Source organism: Equus caballus, chromosome 26, assembly GCF_041296265.1.
Source record: "Equus caballus isolate H_3958 breed thoroughbred chromosome 26, TB-T2T, whole genome shotgun sequence".
Lineage (NCBI taxonomy): Eukaryota > Metazoa > Chordata > Mammalia > Perissodactyla > Equidae > Equus > Equus caballus.
In genome coordinates this window covers 47017442-47035736 of record NC_091709.1, presented here as the reverse complement: position 1 = coordinate 47035736, position 18295 = coordinate 47017442, and the positions used below count along the sequence as shown (strand labels likewise).

At 59.1% G+C, this 18295-nt stretch overlaps 3 long non-coding RNA genes across 3 annotated transcripts; all 3 read right to left on the bottom strand.

The window, feature by feature from the left end:
- Window positions 1-4109: 4109 nt before the first annotated feature.
- LOC138920951 (uncharacterized) lies at window positions 4110-5758 on the bottom strand. Its single transcript, XR_011433035.1, has 2 exons — window positions 5049-5758; window positions 4110-4805 (listed from the first exon to the last, which is right to left on the bottom strand). It is a non-coding gene; the product is annotated as an uncharacterized lncRNA (long non-coding RNA).
- A 3092-nt stretch (window positions 5759-8850) lies between these two features.
- LOC106782620 (uncharacterized) lies at window positions 8851-10611 on the bottom strand. Its single transcript, XR_011433033.1, has 2 exons — window positions 10226-10611; window positions 8851-9268 (listed from the first exon to the last, which is right to left on the bottom strand). It is a non-coding gene; the product is annotated as an uncharacterized lncRNA (long non-coding RNA).
- A 253-nt stretch (window positions 10612-10864) lies between these two features.
- Window positions 10865-12225, bottom strand: LOC111770842 (uncharacterized). The gene is made up of 3 exons (XR_011433034.1): window positions 12094-12225; window positions 11892-12000; window positions 10865-11003 (listed from the first exon to the last, which is right to left on the bottom strand). It is a non-coding gene; the product is annotated as an uncharacterized lncRNA (long non-coding RNA).
- Window positions 12226-18295: the final 6070 nt, after the last annotated feature.

The following is an 18295-nucleotide window of genomic DNA, read 5'->3' as shown; positions in this document are numbered from 1 at the left end:
CACGGAGTCTGGGCTCTGCCCCCTCCCCACGCTCTACACACTCGCAGGGTCAACTGCGGATGCTGGTTCGGGCTCTCCTCTCTCCTTCCTCCTCTGTTGGCTGTGCGTCATAGCCCTCTCTGGCCCAGTCCCTGCCCCTGCTCCTTGGCAGTTGTCACAAGATATGGGGCAGCCCCAAGAAGGGGGGCCCACTGTGGAGCGGGAACAGGGCAGAGGCAAGCTGGGAAACGGGCGCCTCTCCCGCCGTCTACACAGCTCTTGGGGGAATGGGGCAGTGGAACACAAGCCAAGCAAGAGTTTTAAAGTGTGCTCCTCATGGGCTGTCTCATCGGGTGACCTGGAAGTCACGGTTGATCCAGGGCCACACGGCCGAGGGAACCAGCCCGTGTCTCGTGTAACGATGGTATGTTACGGTATCCAAGTGTGATAATCCAGACTCACGAGGACCCACCATTGGGACCGTCTCAGCAGGCATGGTGTGCGCCAGGGCCAGGGGTGGTCAGTGAGAGCCCTGCAGGGTGAGGAGGTCCTGAGGAACCCAGGGAAAGGCTGGATTCCAATATTTCAACATCCTCGGCACCCACCACAGCGCTCGCTCTTTCCCTCGTCTCCATATCACACAGACTGAGCGAGGAGGGGAGAGGTAGACGCAGGGCGCAAGTTTGGGCGTCTTGTTCATGTAAGGAAACACACTTCCAGATGATGTTTGCCCTTATTTCTCCCTAAAAGTCTTAAATTCTTTATTAACAGCCCAGCATGACTCTTGATTAGGAAGCATCCGTTCCTTCAGAAAGCACTCATGGAGTGCAGACCTGCTCCCTGCCACTCACTGTGAAGCAGACCCGGACAGAAACAGACCCGTCCCTGCCCTCCGGGAGGGACACAGAGGGACCCCTCGGCCAGTGTGAAATCGTAACTGATACGAGTTGGGAAGGAAAAGCACGTGGCACAGAACTTAGAGCAAAGTTCAAAGAAACAAAACTGAGTACCTTGCCCACGACAATTCCACAGCTCATAAGCCTCACGCTGGATGTCCCTTCTGCCCTCCTCCTTCCAGAGAGAGGAAGCTCTTTCTGTCCCACACGGGGGGGCCGACCTCAGCCTGTGGGGCTCCCGCCTGGCCCAGCTCCCAGATGCTCCACCATCACCACCCTTTCCTCCCTCACTACGTGTCTCAGGGGGCTCAGTGCCTCTCCTCATCCCACCTAAGGCCAAGAGTCATCCTCTTCCCGGGCCTCATGCCTGTCCCTCGCCAAGCCGCAGTGTGGCCAGGGCCCACGTGCACGCTCCCGCCTTGGGCCCATCACGCTGCAGGCACCTAGCATCACTCCTTCCTCACTCCCGGGACTCGCCCGACTCCTAAACAAGCGTATTCGAAACAGCACGGCCAAAGGGCAACCTTTTACCCTATCATGGTGCCACAGCCTCCATGCCTGGGAAGAGAATCAGGCTGTAATTGTCTATCCACAGTGTGGAAACCCGACTGAACAAAATGGAACGGCTCTCAGACAGTGTTGGGTGTGGGCCATCCTCGTTCCTACCCTGTAAATGGTGGTGGCTCTGCATGTTCCTAGTCTCGACCCTTCCCTCTATAACCCCCTGGCAGACGAGCCCATCCTCACACGTGGTCTGCCTGCCATAGGTTCCCACTCCAGTCCCAAGCCCCTGCAGACACCTCCACGTGGTGTCACACGGGCATGTCCGAGGCAAGTCCAGCATCTTCCCCCGAACTGCTCTCCTTCCTTTGGGTCCCCTCAGTGGGTGCCCTCCAGTCCCTTTCCTATGCATCCATGTCTACACAGATACTCAGTGGAATCACAGTTCCCTTTCTTACAGCCGCGGGTGGGATTCTCTCATGATGCTCTGCACGCCCTCCGGCCCTAAACCTCCAGTCTTAGTGCCTCCCTCACTGTTTAACCACTCAGGCCTGTCGACCAAAAACACACCCTCCAGCTTCCTGATTTAAAGACAGGTTGGGAGACTCAAGTAGGACCAAAATCTTACACCATATATCTAAGTAACCCAACGTTGGCCTTTGGAATCTTTCAGTGAACTAACCTTTAGTGGGTTTTGTTTTATCTGTTTTTAATGAAACCTGCATCGTGTACCATCAGTGTGTTTCAGCAGTTTCTCGTCACCAGGTCAGTCACGCGTCCACAAGACCTGTCCGGGAACTGGGACGCTGCTGACCCCACAGATCAGGTGGGACCTAACCCTCCCTCTACCTCCTGCGGGGGCATCTCAGAGCGGGGGAGCGAGGGTTGCTTTCAGGGGTTTGTGTGCTAAACCACACTGAGCTGGGCCACAGCAAGCACAGCCCAGAGCCAGAATTCAGTACCGAGCTCCCGACACAAGCAGGTCACTGACCCAGGGCAGCAGGTGGATAACATCAGGTGGGGAGGGATGGGAGGGCATCAGAATGACCTGGGAGAAGCTTTGCAGCCTGGCCCCAGTGACCAGCTATCCTGGTTTGTCTCGGATGTTGCAGTGTTAACCCTGAAAGTCACTGACGCCGGGAAATGATGCAAGCTGGAGAAAGCCAGACGGCTGGCCACTCCAATGTGTGTGTTTTTTCCACACCACCAAGCAGTTAACTCAGTTCTCCGAGGACACTGACTGGGGGTCCCACAAATTTAACTCAGTTCTGACTCTGCCTACCTGGAGATGCTGTTGGATCCCACGGGTGAAGTGCTCAGTCCTACAAGACTGCCCCTGTCCCCTTCAGATGCCAGTTGCAAGTCCCGGTTGTCCCCGGTGCTTCTGAGGATAGGCTGTAGATCGGAGATGCCACTAATTTCCTAGAGCGGCTCACAGAACTCAGGAAACCCGTTCACTCACTAGGTTACCCGTTCATTACAAAGGACGTACATGAGCAGCCAGATGAAGTGAGGCCCAGGGCAAGGCTCAGGAGGGGCTCGGAGCTTCCACGCTGAGCACACCACCCTCCCAGCACCTCCACGTGCTCACCCACCCGGAAGCTCTGAGCCCCGTCCTCCTGGATTTTCATGGAGGTTCCACGACGTAGGCATGACTGACTAAATCCCTGACCCTTGGTGACCGATTCAACCTCCAGTCCCTCAACCCTCCCTGGAGGTTGGACGGTGGGACCGAAGTGCCAACTCTCCAATCACATAGGGGGTTCCCCTGGCGGCCAGCCCCACCCTTAGGTGTTCTCCCAGTGTCCTCATCCACAGAAACTCAGACGTGGTTGAGACGGGTTTGCTATCAAGATCAAGATACCTCTATCACTCTTACCACTCAGGAAATTCCAAGGGTTTTCTGTGCCAGAGACCAGTGAAGACCAATTACATCTTCTTATTACATCACAGTATCACCCACCCTACAGCCCCCACCCCCACTCCCACCACAAACCTGCCAATGGGCACAGGTGGGAAAGCACCTGGCTTTGGCTCTCCTTTTATTTCAAATTCTAACTGCATCAGGGCCTCTGACTGGATGTCACCTGGGACCCTTCACCCGGGCAGGTGAGGGAAGCAGACTAGCCCGAGGCCCCATCGCTGCCCCCTCAGCAGCTCTTCCCAGCTCAGGGGTCTCAGCCCCCCGAGTCTGGAGCTTTAAACAGCATGGCCCCGAGAGCTCTGACTTCATGGCGGGGTGGGGGTGGGGGGCGGCTGGCATCACTGCTTTTAAAGGTTCCTCAGGTGATGTCTGCACCCTGGTGGGTTGAGACCCGCTGACTGCTGCATGTGGAGTCCTCCGAGATCGCTAGCCGTGGTAACAGCCACAGGCGGCCTCTCAACCTCTGTTTCATGGTTCCCAAGAGCCGGGACCAGGGCCCAGCACCGGGGCCAGTTTTTTCTCAGCTCATCTGAGCCCAGGCTTTGTCAACTTGTGTAGCACAGCCCAGCCCCTTTCCTCTCGGTGACCCTGTTGGACGTTTATCCCAGGGCAGGGCTGGTTGAGTGTCCTCCAGTCCATCTCCAGGTGTGCATATGTGTGTGTCTGGGACGTTCGCGATGCGGCCGTCCTGACGGGGGCTGCTGAAGCGGTCGGGTTGCACCGTATATGGAAACTCTTGGTCCAAACTGAGTTCTAAGCTCAAGTGTGGAATGAAGTTTTTACCAAACAGAATGGATATCTGCTAGGAGTCCATGATTGAAGAGGAAGCTCTTTATTGTCAATGGCTCACAGGCGGGGGTAGTGGGGGCTAAGTTACCAGAGTGGGCGTCTCCTGACACGTCCTGTTTGGCTGCTCTGCCCTCCATGCTGCCCTGGACTTCTGAAGCTGCGACACCCCGTGTGAGAGGAGGGATGTCATGTGACAGTGTGGGAGTTAAACCAGACTGTCACCCCAGCATTCCCCGTGAAAGCAGCTCCTTCTCCAGCCACGTGGCATTCCACTTCTGCCAACCCACCCGGAGGCTGCTCTCATTTGCTTCGGCTGACAGGGACTCCCGTGTCTCCTGGGTACCCCCAAGTCCGCGGTGGCTGGGGGCGGACTATTTTTTCTCTTGTCAGCAATACTTTCAAACAGGAACAATGGTGTCCTGTGGGACGCTGTGTCCACCCTGGGGCCCTGGGGTCTGCGTTCGCCTTTCCTTGGACAGAGGCACTGTTCCAGCACAGACGTGCCCCACCCACACAGTATGCGCTCCGTGTGAGATTTTTACTGCTTGTCATCCTAGAGGAATGTGATTACACTATCTGAAACATTTTGCGGGCCGGCCCGGTGGTGCAGCAGTGTTCACATGCTCTGCTTCGACAGCCCAGGGTTCGCCGGTTCAGATCCCAGGTGTGGACATGGCACCGCTTGTCAAGCCATGCTGTGGCATCCCACATATAAACTAGAGGAAAATGGGCACGGATGTTAGCTCAGGGCCAGTCTTCCTCAACAAAAAGAGGAAGATTGGCTGCAGATGTTAGCTCAGGGCTAATCTTCCTAAAAAAAACAAAAAAACAAAGAAAAAAATCCTTTCGTCTTCCCTGTAAGGATGCTGTATGTATTAGTCAGGGCTCTCCAGAGAAACAGAAGCAATACGATAAGCACAGCTAGAGAGAAAGAGAGTTATTACGAGGGATTGGCTCACGTGACTGTGGAGGCTGAGAAGTCCCATGCTCTCCCGTCTGTAAGCTGGAGACCCGGGAGAGCTGGCGGTGTGGCCCCAGTCCAAATCGGAAGGCTGAGAACCAGGAGCACTGAAGTTCGAGGACAGGGAATATGGCGTCGCAGCTCAAGCAAAAACACTGAATCCGCCCTCCTCTGCTGTTGTCCTATGGGAGCCCCTCAATGGATGCGCTGATGCCCACGCACATTGGTGAGGGCGATCTTCTTTACCCAGCTCCTGGAAACACACCAAGTCAGGAGCCGAGGCATCAAGCCCATCTCTGCAGAAGCAGGGTCGTCCCTCACTCCTCCTCCCTGACCTCACCCCTCTTTGTGCCAGCGGGGGTCACCTGAGCAAAGAGCTCCAGGAGGGAGGTTCAGGTGGAACATCTCCCCACCCATCAGGGTCCCTGAAGAAGGGGCCCTCGGGTGAACCAGGGAGACGGGCATTGCAGCCAGGGGCACGGGAGGGGGCATCGGGCAGAGGTCAGCGCCTTCGATCAAATTCTCTTATTACATGATATGAGTGAGTGAGTAAAACAAGTGAACTCAAAATAGTAATCCATCCTGCGGTCCCAGCCGCCATAAGAAACCTTTCCAGCGGGGAGAAACGTCAGGTTAGAGGACGCAGGACACACGAACACAGGATGTTCCTGTGGCTGCTGGAACACACACACTTGGTGGCTTAAGAGAACGGGAATTTATTGTCTCACACTTCTGAGGCTACAAGTCCAAAAGCATGGTGTCCCCAGGGCCACATCCCTTCCCAGGTTCTAGGGGAAAGCTGTTCCTTGCCTCTTTCAGCTCCTGGCGGCCGCCGGCATTCCTGTGCTCGTGGCTGCCTCACTTCGACCTTCGGGACCAGCATCTCCAGCTCTCTCCCTGCTCTGTGTTCACAAGGCCTCCTCCTCTGCCTGTCAATCAACTCTCTCTGCCTCTCTCTTGTATTTAGGGCCCACCCAGATAATGCAGGGTAATCCCTTCATTTTGAAATCCTTATTTAATCAATCTTTTGTCATAGAAGATAACATTCACACACTTCAGAAATTAGGAAGTGAATTCATCTTTGGGGGCACTTCTCAGCCTAATACACAGGCTTTTATAACATATTTTCTAAATGGATGACTTCTGCAATGTAGACAAGATAGGGATTTTTAAAACTTTTGTAGTAAGACATCTTACGGGTCTTTCCCATTAGTTCTTATGTCTTTTCAGCCAGTTCTCTTGGGCACTTTAAGTAAGCAAGGATACAGCCTGCAGGAGTGATTCACTGGGTGTCTGTTCTTGGCTCTCTGAACCAGCTGGAACCCTGAACAATGCAAAGTAATGAACCGCGGGCCTCCTGGCCTGTGTCTGCCTCGCTGTTGGGTAGGATGTGGGCTGACAGTTCATGGGGGATTTTCAGACTTCCTTGAAGGGGGCCTCCCAATGCCTCATTTTCTAAAATTGTTTTTTAGGCAGAATTAAATGACCAGGGCAGGAAGTCTCTCTGTGTGGGGAAGATCGCCAGAATGAGCCCTTTATTTGCACAAACATGAACTGATACCCACTGAGTTTCTCCTGGAGAGAACTGTTAAATCCCCACTAGCCTGACTACGGACGTTCTACACCAGTGCGGCCCAACTCCTCTGTCACATTTGGGGAACCACAGATCTGGAAGCCAGCCTTCACGTGGGGAGGCTTCTGCAGAGGCAGATCTGGTGGCTCCTGGGGCATGGGGGTCGGCCAGGAGGAGGAACATGCAGCCACAGGGCTGACCAACTGGTGAACGAGCCCACGTGGGGACACTGGAGGGGGCAAGGAGGCAGGGACCAGGCCCAGTGGGCAGTCCAGCCTGCTGGCCACAAGCCACCTTCACCTCACCTTACAGGTGGGCAGTGGTGAGGCTGCATCTAGCTTACAATTCTGCCTTTCCCACAAAGAACTCAAGAGAAGGATGGGCACACATTCCCAGAACCAGGGCCTGTGACATCTGCTGTGGCCATGCTGTGCTCGGCCAGGAGCCCCAGGGCCCGCCTGGTCACACCACTGCCCGCACGACTAGGGCCGAGTGAGCAAGGCAGGCAGAGGTCCCCTGTTCTCGTGGCAGCACTGCAGGAAGCAGTGAGGGCTGCTTGAAAAGAGAGCGGCACAGCCGAGATCTGCCTACGAGCCAGAGCCTGTGAACATCACACAACAACCGGAAACAACCCTGGCCTGGAAAACATTTCACACAGCCGATCCTCTAGCCACCAGCTTTTGGAGAGAAGACAGAGGAAAGTCCAGGCCGTGCTCATCCACAGATCCTCAGACCCAAGAGGGAGATCTCGTCTCATTTTGCTTCAGGTTTGAAAACAGGTGCCTCTGGGTCACCGTCCCTCAGGCAGGAGCCATGCCTCACCGCCTTCCTGATTCCCGATGGCCTCCTGCGTCAGTCACAGTGGGCTGGGCCACATTGCAAAACAAACAGCCCCCAGATCTCACAAGGGCTCCTTTCTCATTCGAGCTCCCTGCCTGCACGGGCTGCCTGGTGAGTCACTGTAGGCCCAGGTGGTCAGAGCAGGACTGCCTGAGACATTCCCAGGCTGCAGGAGCAGAAACCTGGCAGAGAACACAAGGGTCGTATCGCCTCTGCCCAGAAGGGACACACTTCCTTCCCTCATGACCTTCCCCCAAAGCAGGTCCAAGGCCACGCCAGGGCAGACAGGACGCACCTGGAAGGAGGAAGCACTGGGTATCGGTCAACAGCCCTCCTTTCCCCAGGCTGAGACCTCCGGGACTCCTGCTGCCCGGGGGAGAGAGGCAAGTACAGCAGGGTCTGGATCTGTCCACTGGGACCGGAGAGAGTGGCAGGGGCGGGGGGCTCCTGGGATCTGAGCAGCTCATTGAGAGGGCCAGAGCACCACCTGAGAACCGTCCAGAGGGTCAGGGCCACAGTGGACCCAGGAAGGGGGATCAGGCTGGTTGGCAGTGAACGCAAATCCAGGGATGCTGGAGGGCCTCCTGTGTAAGGTGAGAGGAGGTGTGGCTAGGGTGCAGGTTGTGAGGGAGGAGGGCCCCACCCACCTGGGTCTCTGATCTAGGGCACCTGCACTGCAGCAGACACCCAAAAAGAGGACGGCAAGGGGCAGGGGCAGAGAGGGCCCTGGAAGCTACCACATGGTCAGCCCACGTCACTCAAGACGTGACCGGCCCAGACCCTCCCCCTACAGTGGGACATCCGAAGGGTGGGGCCCACATTCCCCAAGCCCCACTTCCACAGGCTCTGAGCCCCACGTCTGCAGAGAGTTCAGCTTAGGGACCGTGTCCATGGGCAGCATGAACCGCCCCAGTTCCACAGGAATCCCACCCTGGAGACCACGTGGGTCCCTCTCTCCCCTAAGACCCTGCATCAGAGGTGAGAAAACAGAACAAAACATAAAACAGCCCCGATTTGCAGCTTTTGCCCCTGCCTTTGGTGTAAATACTCCTGCTCTGGCCAACTTGGAAGCAAGGCTCCCGGAGCACAGAGCCGGGAAGAGATGCCCCTAGCGGCTCCCTCGAGCTGTACACGCGGGTCCAGCACCCTGTGTGTCACGGACTTTCCTGGGGTGAGGAGCGGCTGTGGGAAGGGGGTGCAGAAGCAGCTGTGAAGTCCCGGAGTGTTCTCCGCACCCACAGCCCAGCTTCTCCTTCCCGGTTGCTCCCCCAGGACCCTCCTCCATAACTGCACTGAACCGTCTGGTGAGCTTGTCTAAAGTCGCCCCCTCCAGCCGGGCTTTGAGCCTCCAGCCCCAACCCCACACTCTATCCTTTATTTGGGGGGGTTTTTTAATGTATTAATAAGTATATTTTTAATTTTTCTTGAGTTCATAATAGTTTACACCATTGTGAAATTTCAGTTGTACATTATTTCTTGACTGTCACTGCATAAGTGCTCCCCTTGACCCCCTGTGCCCACCCCCCACTCCCCTTCCCCTGGTAACCACTGAACTGTTTTCTTTGTCCATGTGCTTCTTTATATTCCAAATATGAGTGAAATCATCTGGTGTTTGTCTTTCTCAGTCTGGCTTATTTCGCTGAGCGTAATTCCCTGCAGGTCCATCCATGTTGTTGCAAATGGGATGATCTTCTCTTCTTTATGGCTGAGTAGTATTCCATTGTGTACATACCACATCTTCTTTATCCAGTCACCTGTAGAAGGGCACTTGGACTGTTTCCATATCTTGGCTATTGTGAATAGTGCTGCAATGAACACAGGAGTACACAGATCACTTTGGATTGCATATTTCAAGTTCTTTGGGTAGATACCCAGTAGCGGGATGGCTGGGTCGTACGGTATTTCTCTTTTTAGTTTTTGAGGAATCTCCATACTGTTTTCCATAGTGGCTGTACCAGTGCGCATTCCCACCAGCAGTTTGTGAGATACACTCCGTCCCTTATGAAAGTCCTCGTACAATAGCCTCCTCTGGGTGTCCTATGCAGAGTGTACAGGCAACAAACACCTGCAGCTCTGCCTGTCCCTGCTACACCCACTGGCCCCCGTCAGCTGGAAAGGGTCACCATGCATGAGGACACAAGACTGACAGCATTCCAGAAACGCCCACAGATCAACGGGAAGGAATCTCAGAAGACACTTTAGATGCAGCTCTGCAGAACCACGGACGCTGCTCGCCTCCTGGTTTCCTCTGTTCATTCATCCAACAAGCCCGTCATGGGGCCTCGCTGCCCCACGCAGCGCAGGCCCAGGAGGGGCAAAGGGGTCAGGGAACCGGCACAGGGACCACAGGGTAGGAGAGCGAGCGGCACTGTCTGTCCAGGGGCTCCCACCCCTGGGCCCTGTCCTGGCCTTGCCACAGCCCCGGGAAGCCCTGGCCTCTCCAGCTGCCCACACAGCAGGGCGCCTGGACGGTCTGGTCACCGTGGACCCAGAGTGACAGGGTTGCCCCACTCTTTTTACCTCTCACTGTCTGCAGCTTCAAGGCCAAACAGAGACAAGCCTGGCCTGCCTCCAGCCAGCAAGGACAGTGGCGCCGGTCGGAACTGCTTCCCTCCCAGGTGAGTCAGGACTGAAACGGTCCTGGCTCTCAAGACTCGCTGGGCACAGCCAAGCCTCAGCGCCAACACCGGCCAATGTCCCAGAGACCCTCCCGGTTCACTGGCCTGAAAAGGCCCCCCACGGGGACCCCTACAATCACTCACCAGGTAACCTCGGGGTGTGAGGACGGGAATCTGGAAAGCCAAACACAGTGAAGAGATCGAGGTCCAAGGTCAGCTCTGCACGCAGGCCTGTCCCACCCACTCTCCTGCCCACAGCCAGCAGCCTGCAACCACAGACACGGCCAGCTCTCCCGGGCGGGCAACACACACCACGCCAAAGAAAGAGGTCTCGGCTCCCAAACAGGGTAAGTGTCACTGGCCATGGAAGCCCCACCAGAGCCCCAGGCCAGCTGTCCTCAGGGAGGCAGGAAGGCCAGGAGGAACCGAAACAGCCCCAAGGCCAAAGCCCCCACATGCAGCTGCAGAGAAGGAGGGACCCTGAGCTGGGACTGGCCCCTGGGAGCAGGAACGCCCCCACACACAACTACAGACAAGGAGGGACCCTGAGCTGGGACTGGCCCCTGGGAGCAGGAACGCCCTCTCCAGGTCACTCACACTTCCTCTGTTCCTGTTTTACACGGAGGGGTGGGGTGGAGAAAAGAAGGCTTCTCAGTGGGTTCTGTTCGACCCCCGACCTCACAGCTGCAGAAAAGTGGGGACAGTCTTGAAGGGGGAGCTTCACAAGCAGTCCCTGAAGACAGCCCCTGGAAAGCGCTCGGTTCTGTCCCCGTATCCTCATGTCCCTGTGTCCTGAGGCAGGCCTGAGGGCTGGCCTGGCCTCTGCAAATCCGGGCTCGGCATGAAGAGCATGCAGCTCTGCCGCCCTCTGCTGAGCAGCCCCCACGTCTGCAACGATCCGGATGCCAGACTCAGAGGAGAGCTGGTTCAGAGGAAACCGCGGAGGTCTGCACAGAGGGATGATCCCGCCACAGAGAAACCCCAGTCACAGCTCTGCGGCTGTGCCACGTCGAGGCACAGGGCTCCCTCTGCTGGGGGCAGGGGCTCAGCAGCACAGTCCCCAGAGACAGGGTGGACTACGTGCTCCGGGTGCCCCTGCTCCAGGGTCTCTCTGCCATGGCGTCAGGCACGTATGTCCCCTCACCACCTCCACCTCCCCATGCCCCTGCCCCAGAGCCCCTGCAGACACGCTCCCACCTCCGCCTCAGGGTGGCCTCCGCGCAGTCCGGCTGAGCTCTCTGGCCATGTGATACTCCTCCCCTGCATCCCTCAGCAGGCCTGTCCTCCTCCAGGCCCACCCCACCCACCCACCTCTCTGGACCTGAGTCTGCGGCCTGACACGCAAGGCGCCCATCTGAGAACAGAGGGGACTCGTTTTCTGCAACTTTCCAGCACGAAGGAGGAGAGAAGGAGACACAGAATGGGCAGGGCGGCGCCCTGTGCAGGGGACGGACACAGGAGCCAGAGTGCTCACGCTGGACCGGCCACGCCCTCAAGACCCCACCCAGAGAGTGGACGCAGTGGGGCCCCACCGCCCATGGCCACAGAGCCCACGGGGCCCCCCTGGAAGCCCAGAGCACCTGTCTGGAATCAGAAGGCTGGCCCAAGGGGCAGGACGGAACCCAGGGGCAGACTGGCTCCTAGGCCAGCGGGGCTCCCTAAGGCTCCAAGTAGGAGCTCTGTGTAGAAACACAGCACCCAGAGGGTCCAACAGGCCCCACTGTGTCCAGGGGCTGCAGGAGAGGGGAGAGCACGTCTGCACGAGCGAAGGGGAGCACACAGTATGCACAAAGTGGGATGCAGAACGGACACTCGTCCACCCCGGGTGATGGGCCCACAACCAGGCCAGGGCTCCTCTCTGAGCGGGTTCTGTCTCCTCCGGACACAGCAGCTACATGGCAGGGGCACAGCAGCCAGACCTGCTAGGAGAAGTTCCATCAGTGACTCAGCCCAGAGCAAGGACATGTGGGAAGGACGTGTCCCCAGTAATCCAGGCAGACAGGCACCCTCACCTTCATAGCCCAGCGGGTCACAGGCATCGGCTCAGTCACAGGATGACACTTTCCACACGACCTACACCAAGAAAAGACTGCCCGCCCCAGCTCAAGCCCAGGGAAGCCACAAGGCCCATGGATCCCCTGCGGGCTCCAGGCTCCTGGCTGATCAGGAGTCAAGGCTGATGAACCCAGACAGAAGAAGAGCTGCTGGAAAAGAGGGAGACGGGGCTTGGGAGAGGCCGAGACACACACCTGCCCCGGGACACCTCGGGCCAGCAGAGAAGGGGCCTCCCTCAACCGGACACACGACACGGCCAGTCACTCTGCAGCATCAACTGAGCTCTTTCTAATGCCAAGCCGCCCGTCAAACATCTCTCATCTGCTAACTCATCCTGACCCCAAAGGAAACAAAACTTAGGAGGCAAACACTGTTAATACGTCCCTTCTACAGATGAGCGGCTGAGGCCCAGGGCCACCCAGTGTCCTGCCCCAGAGCCAGCAGCCGAGGAGGCACAGAGCCCCACGTGCTCCCGAGCACTTGCTGTGCATGCTCTTACCACCGTCAGCGCCTCGGCCTCAGGCTGCCTGCCCATTTCCCAGGGTCCCCGGGACCCGGGCCTCTTCTCCAGGCCCTCAGGGCTCTGCCGAGTGCCAGGCCAGAGCTCACCAGGCCGCTGCTCTGAGCTCTGCACCCAGTAGGCCAGGCCCTCTTCTTCTGTAAATATTCCTCAGCTTTCTTTATGACGTTTTGACATCCTAAAAAAACCTTTCCAGTGGGGACAGACTCCCTTCTGGGGGCTAGTCAATTCCCGTCTTCTGCCTCCTCACTGCCCTGGGCCTCCCCTCGTGGTCCTGCCTGCTGGGCCTCCTTCTGCAGGACTTGTGCGTATGGTACACCGTGTTTGTGTCCTGAGCTCCTCGTGTCTCCTCCTGTGGCCACACCTGACTGACCAGTCTTCTACCAACTTCCTTCCTTTCCTCGTGCCCTCCCCACCCCTGCTTTTCAGGCCCAGGCCTCCAGGCTGTCACAGACTTTGAAAGTGTCCCCTCTGCCAGGAAGTGACCTCATGCTCTTTCCGGTTGGCCATGCTCCCTGGGCAGTCAACAACACGCCTGTCTTGGCAGTGGCGGCCTGGAATTTTCTCAAACGCCTCAGACTCGGTATGAAGGCGCAGGAGTAGCTGAGTTCTGCCCGCGGAGCACGGAGCCACCCCCATGAATGTAAGCCCTGGATCTGCTGGTCAGCCCGCCGACAAAGTGGCACTGCCCCCTCGGGGGCCCCCTCTGGAGCCACAGAAGCTGCAGCTTCCCGATCAAGGGATGAGGAAGGACTTGGCCGTGCTCGGCTCAGAACCAAGGACCCGTCCAGGCTCCCGGATCTTCACACACAGAGGAGAGGAGACAGGAGGGGCTCCTGTGCTCCTGCCTGTGAGGCGGGACCATGAGCCTCTGGGCCAGTGTCCTGAACGTGGCAGGATCAGAGACCCCAGACGGTGTGTGAAAACAAGGGTCAGCAGTTGGGCTGGGGCCCCAGCGATGCTCGTGCTGGCCCGGGGCCTCCTCGAGGTGTGTGCACAGCCTCAGCCCCTCTCTCTGCACATGTGCTGGGTGGAGGGGAGCAGAGGACTGTGGGGGTGGGGGAGCTGTGAGGATGGCCCACAGGGAACCATCCCAGTGGTGCCAGAGGGAGGCCCTGACTCCCTTCCATTCCACGTGGAGCCTCACGGCTCTGAGCCCGGCAAAGGGAGGGACCAGCCCCTACACTGTCACCTCACCTCCCCTGCACCTCGTCCTCGTCTGTGAAAGGGGACAGGTGTGCCAGCCCCTCATGACACGGATGCGTCACCTGGCCTCATGGCTGAAGGAGCCCTGGACTCCCAGGCAGGCCCACCTGGCACACCTGCCCAGCAGATGCCAGCTCACCTGGAGGACGAGGAAATAAGAGCTGTGGGGACTGAAACAGATGCTCCGAAACGAAGCAGCCAAGACAGCATCCTGCTCCAAAGAAGGTCCTGTGAGTCCAACTGATGCTCTGTCCCGTCCACTCCCTCAAACTGCTCAGGGACATTGGCTGTAGCACAGATGGCTTCTCCCGCTCTCCCCGGGTCCTCCCCTGGAACTGCCCCTCATGGAGACGCCGCTACAGGCAGGCAAGAGGCAGGTGCAGGGCTGGGGGCCCAGGGTGACCCGGGCTGGCCCCTCCTCGTCAGGGCCCTCCCCTGCAGGGCCCACCCACCTGGGAAAGGGGGAATCCCTGTGTCCTGCACCTCAGTGGACCCAGCTCAGACCCAAGGGACACTTATCACCACCACAGGATCGAATGCCATGCGCCGGACAGCATGACTCCCGTGCCAGGGAACCAAAGGGGGCCACACTGAACGACAAGAGCCCAGCGCTTCCCCAGACGATGGGTTCCGGTCAGGCTTGGCCACTCCAGGCCGAGTGACCCCGGGCCCTCGGAGCTGCATTTCTCCATCTGTTCACCCACAAACGTGACACTCACGGAGAAAGATGTCGTGAGGACACAGAAGAAGGTGCAAGCGCTCCGGAACCCACAGGTGCGTCTCCACCCGGCTGCCCTCCCAGCCCGCGGTGTGCTCAGCCTGCGCGGAGAGGGGACGGACACTCTCCAGGGTGGGCACACGCCGACAGGCAGGGCCCGGCCCCGCGACCCCCAGGGAGGCGGGAGGGAGAGAGAGGCCGCAGGGGCCCACGCGGGACGCTGTCGCAGGAGGGCACGGGCCGGCTCTCACTCGGCAACTCGAAAAGTCCCAGGACAGCTCTGTGCGGACCACTCAGAGCTACACCTACCACACGCAAAGCGCTCCACCGAGTGCCAGGGGCGATCCCCACGGCCCCAGACACACAGACGAACCCCCAGAGAACCCGCCGACACACAGAGGACCCCGACCGCGCTGGTCACCAGGGAGACCCGGGGCCTGCCGCTGGGCTCCGGGGACCCCCGCCCACACCCTGGCGGGACGCGCGGCACCCTTGACCCCCGCCCCACCCGAGGCAGCGCGTCCCTGCGCACGACCCACTCTGCAGGACGCGTCCCAGGAAACAGGCAGCGGGACGACCGTGAGGCACGAGGACGCGCGGCCCCAAACACGCCGCTGGGCTCGCGGACGACGTGAGCCGGACGCAAACGGAACCCACAGACGCAGGAAGACGCCCTCCCAGAATCCCCCGTCCAACCCAAACCAGCACTTCCTCCAAGGAGGGACGGCCACGAACCGCTTCTCCAGGGGAGTCCCACCGCCGTGAGGAGGATGAAGAGCCAGCGCCAAGACGTCCCGCGCACACACACCTGCCCTTCAGTTCCCCCAGGCGCCTCCACGGCCGTGCGCTGGAAGCCTAAAAATCGTTCACTATCAGACGCCTCAGAACAGCCGGAAATAGGTAACAGAAACCGGAAGTAACTGGATGCGGAAGACTTGCAGGGGGAGCTCTCTCTCCATCCCGCGGCCTCTCTTACTCCAAACAGGAAGTGGGGCGCTCTCATCTCCCGCAGGAAGCACAGCCACTCTACTACTCAGGAAGACTTCTCTCCCACCTAGCAACAGCCCAGCCAATGGGAAGCACCACAGCTCAGCCAATGAGAAATGCCATGGCCCAGCCAATGAGAAATGCCATGACCCAGCCATTGAGAAACGCCGCAGCTCAGCCAATGAGACACAGGGCAGCTCAGCCAATGAGAAACACCAGAGCTCAGCCAATGAGAAACTCCCTAGTTCAGCCAATGAGAAGCCCCACAGCTCTGCCAATGAGAAATGCCACAGCTCAGCCTATGACAAACACCAGAGCTCAGCCAAAGAGAAACGCCACTGCTCAGCCAATGAGAAGCCCCACAGCTCTGCCAATGAGAGGCATTTTCCTCCCGAACTGCTGCTTTCCCCCAATGGATTTTCTTTTAGAACAGCCCCGCCCTTCCCCTTTCCCTATAAAAGCAGTTTCTCCGGGGTTCTCGGCCTTTCCCATGGTTCACAGCAGTTCCCAGGTTCCGTGTTGTAATTCTCTAGGCAAATCGTGAATCAACTCCTCGTGAGATAAAATAACGGCAGCGTTTTTTTTTCAAGCTGACACGGTGCCCCCCTCGCCAGGTCTCCGAAGCCCCAGCCCTGCTTGGGGGAGAAGACCGATAGCTGGTGCAGCAGCCACAAAAGCTGGGGGGATGGGGTCAGGGGGACTAGGCAGGGAGAGGGGCGGGGAAGGAGGTCCTGGGCGGAGGCGTCACCGGGGCCCGCTGAGCACAGGCCGGAGCCGCCGACCCGGAGGGAGCGCAGAGCGGCTCCGCCACCCCGGCCCTCCACGGCCGCGCCCCCACCGCCGGGCCGCCCGCTGTGCCCCAACTATACCTTCCCCGACTCCAGCGGCCGAGGCCTGCGGAGGGGCCGCCTCTCGGGCCGGGGGCGCGGGGCCCACCGCCGCCTCCCCGCGGGCCTCACCGCAGCCTGGCGCGCCTGGGCCCGCAGCCCCCGCACTTTCCCCGCGGCCTCGGCGAGGACCCGTGGGCGGCCGGAAGCAGCGGCACATGCGGCAGAGCGGAAGCTGGTCCCGCGTTCCGGGGGCTCGGCGGGGACAGGAATCCCCACCGCTGGCGTCCGCGCTGTCCCGAGCCCAGTGCGCACGCGCGGGGAAGAAGCACGGTGAGGGCGGGGGTCGCGCCTCCTGGCCCCGCCCCCGGGCAGGAGCCGGCTCGTCCCTGGGATCACCGAAGCCCCTCGCGACTTTCGGAACGAGGGGCCACTTCTCCGGACGTCGAGAACTGCGAGGAGGTGGGCGAGCCCGGCCTCAGCAGCGGAGAAGTCCCTGTGCGACCCCCGGAGACGAGCAGGGTCCCTCCGGCAGCTGACGCCGTCCTCGCTGCTCTGGACCGACAGCGCCGCAGTCTCGCCTCGTGCCTCTGCCTGCCAGATGGGAGTGATCGAGATGCTCCAGCACAAAAGCACGCCTGCTTCCTGGAAGCACCCAGTCGAGAGCACCCCCACTTCCTTGAGCCGTCCTCAAAACACCGAACAGCAGCCCAGCTCCGCGAGAGCCCTCCTGCTCCTAAGACGCCCGCCGCGCCCTGGGGTGCGGTCTCCACCGCAGCAAGTCGGTACTTCCCACTTCGGTTGTGCCGGGTCTGTTCAGGGTGGTCTCTGGCCACGCTGTGCAGCAGCCACCTGTCCGGGTTCAGAATGTCCAACAGTGGACGAGACCGTTTGTAGATGACGAAGGCACTTCAGAGACATCAGGCCAGAACATACCGGGACAGTCCACAGCATGGATCCAGGCTGAGGCCAGAGACAAATGCCCCTGGAAGAAACCGCAGGAGTCAGCTCTTGGGTGTGGCTCCCCACTCTGGAAGGACCACCCCACTGTCAGCGCCTGCCCAGTGGCCAGGGTGGGCATCTGAACAGCGCCTGCCACGCTGGTGGTCAAAGATAAACGCCCAGCTGCCATTGTGTAGACCCTCCTGCCCGGCTGGGAGCACGACCAGTGGAACTTCCGGGAGGAGTGAGTGTCGGCCCAACAGGAGACTTCTGGAGTGTGCAGAAGGCCGTGCCCATCCCCAGCCATGTCCCCACCCATCCGGTGGCATGTGCTTCTTTAAGGGGGTGTCATGCAGCGTTGTAAGGGAAGCCTGGTTCTCTGGTTCTGCACCACAGCGCAGGTCCACAGCTGTGCCGCGATTTAAAGAGAATGCAGAGTAATCACTGTTCCATAAATGTGATGCAGGGGCGAGCTAATTGGTGAGAGCCCGCAGGCACAGAGAGAATGCTCAGCTGGCATCAAGGAACATCCCCCTGGCAGCCTGTGCAGAGACACTAGGAAGCATTCCAGACGCTGCTCTGTTTAGAGAGCCCCAGCATGGCCGATGTGATCTTTAATACACTTGTATCCAGCCAGCCACATTCCGGAGCTGTCTACGGCGGGAGACCCCGTCTAGGCTCCTGGACACGGGACTCGCTCCCCTGCCTGACCCAGCCCAGGATCTCAGCTCCTGGCCAGCTCCAGACTCCTGCAGGACAGCCTCGATTCCAGGGTGCTGTTTGCCTCTTCTGTGCCATCCACGCTTTCTCAGTACACGGTGGGGTGTCCAACTACTGCAAAATGCATCTGTCGGAGTGGTTGAAAGTCCTGGGCCCCCTGCTCTCTCCATCTGACCCGACGTGCCCCTGGGTGATCTCCAGTCCAGAGCTTTCCATGCCACACCTGGCTTACCCTGACA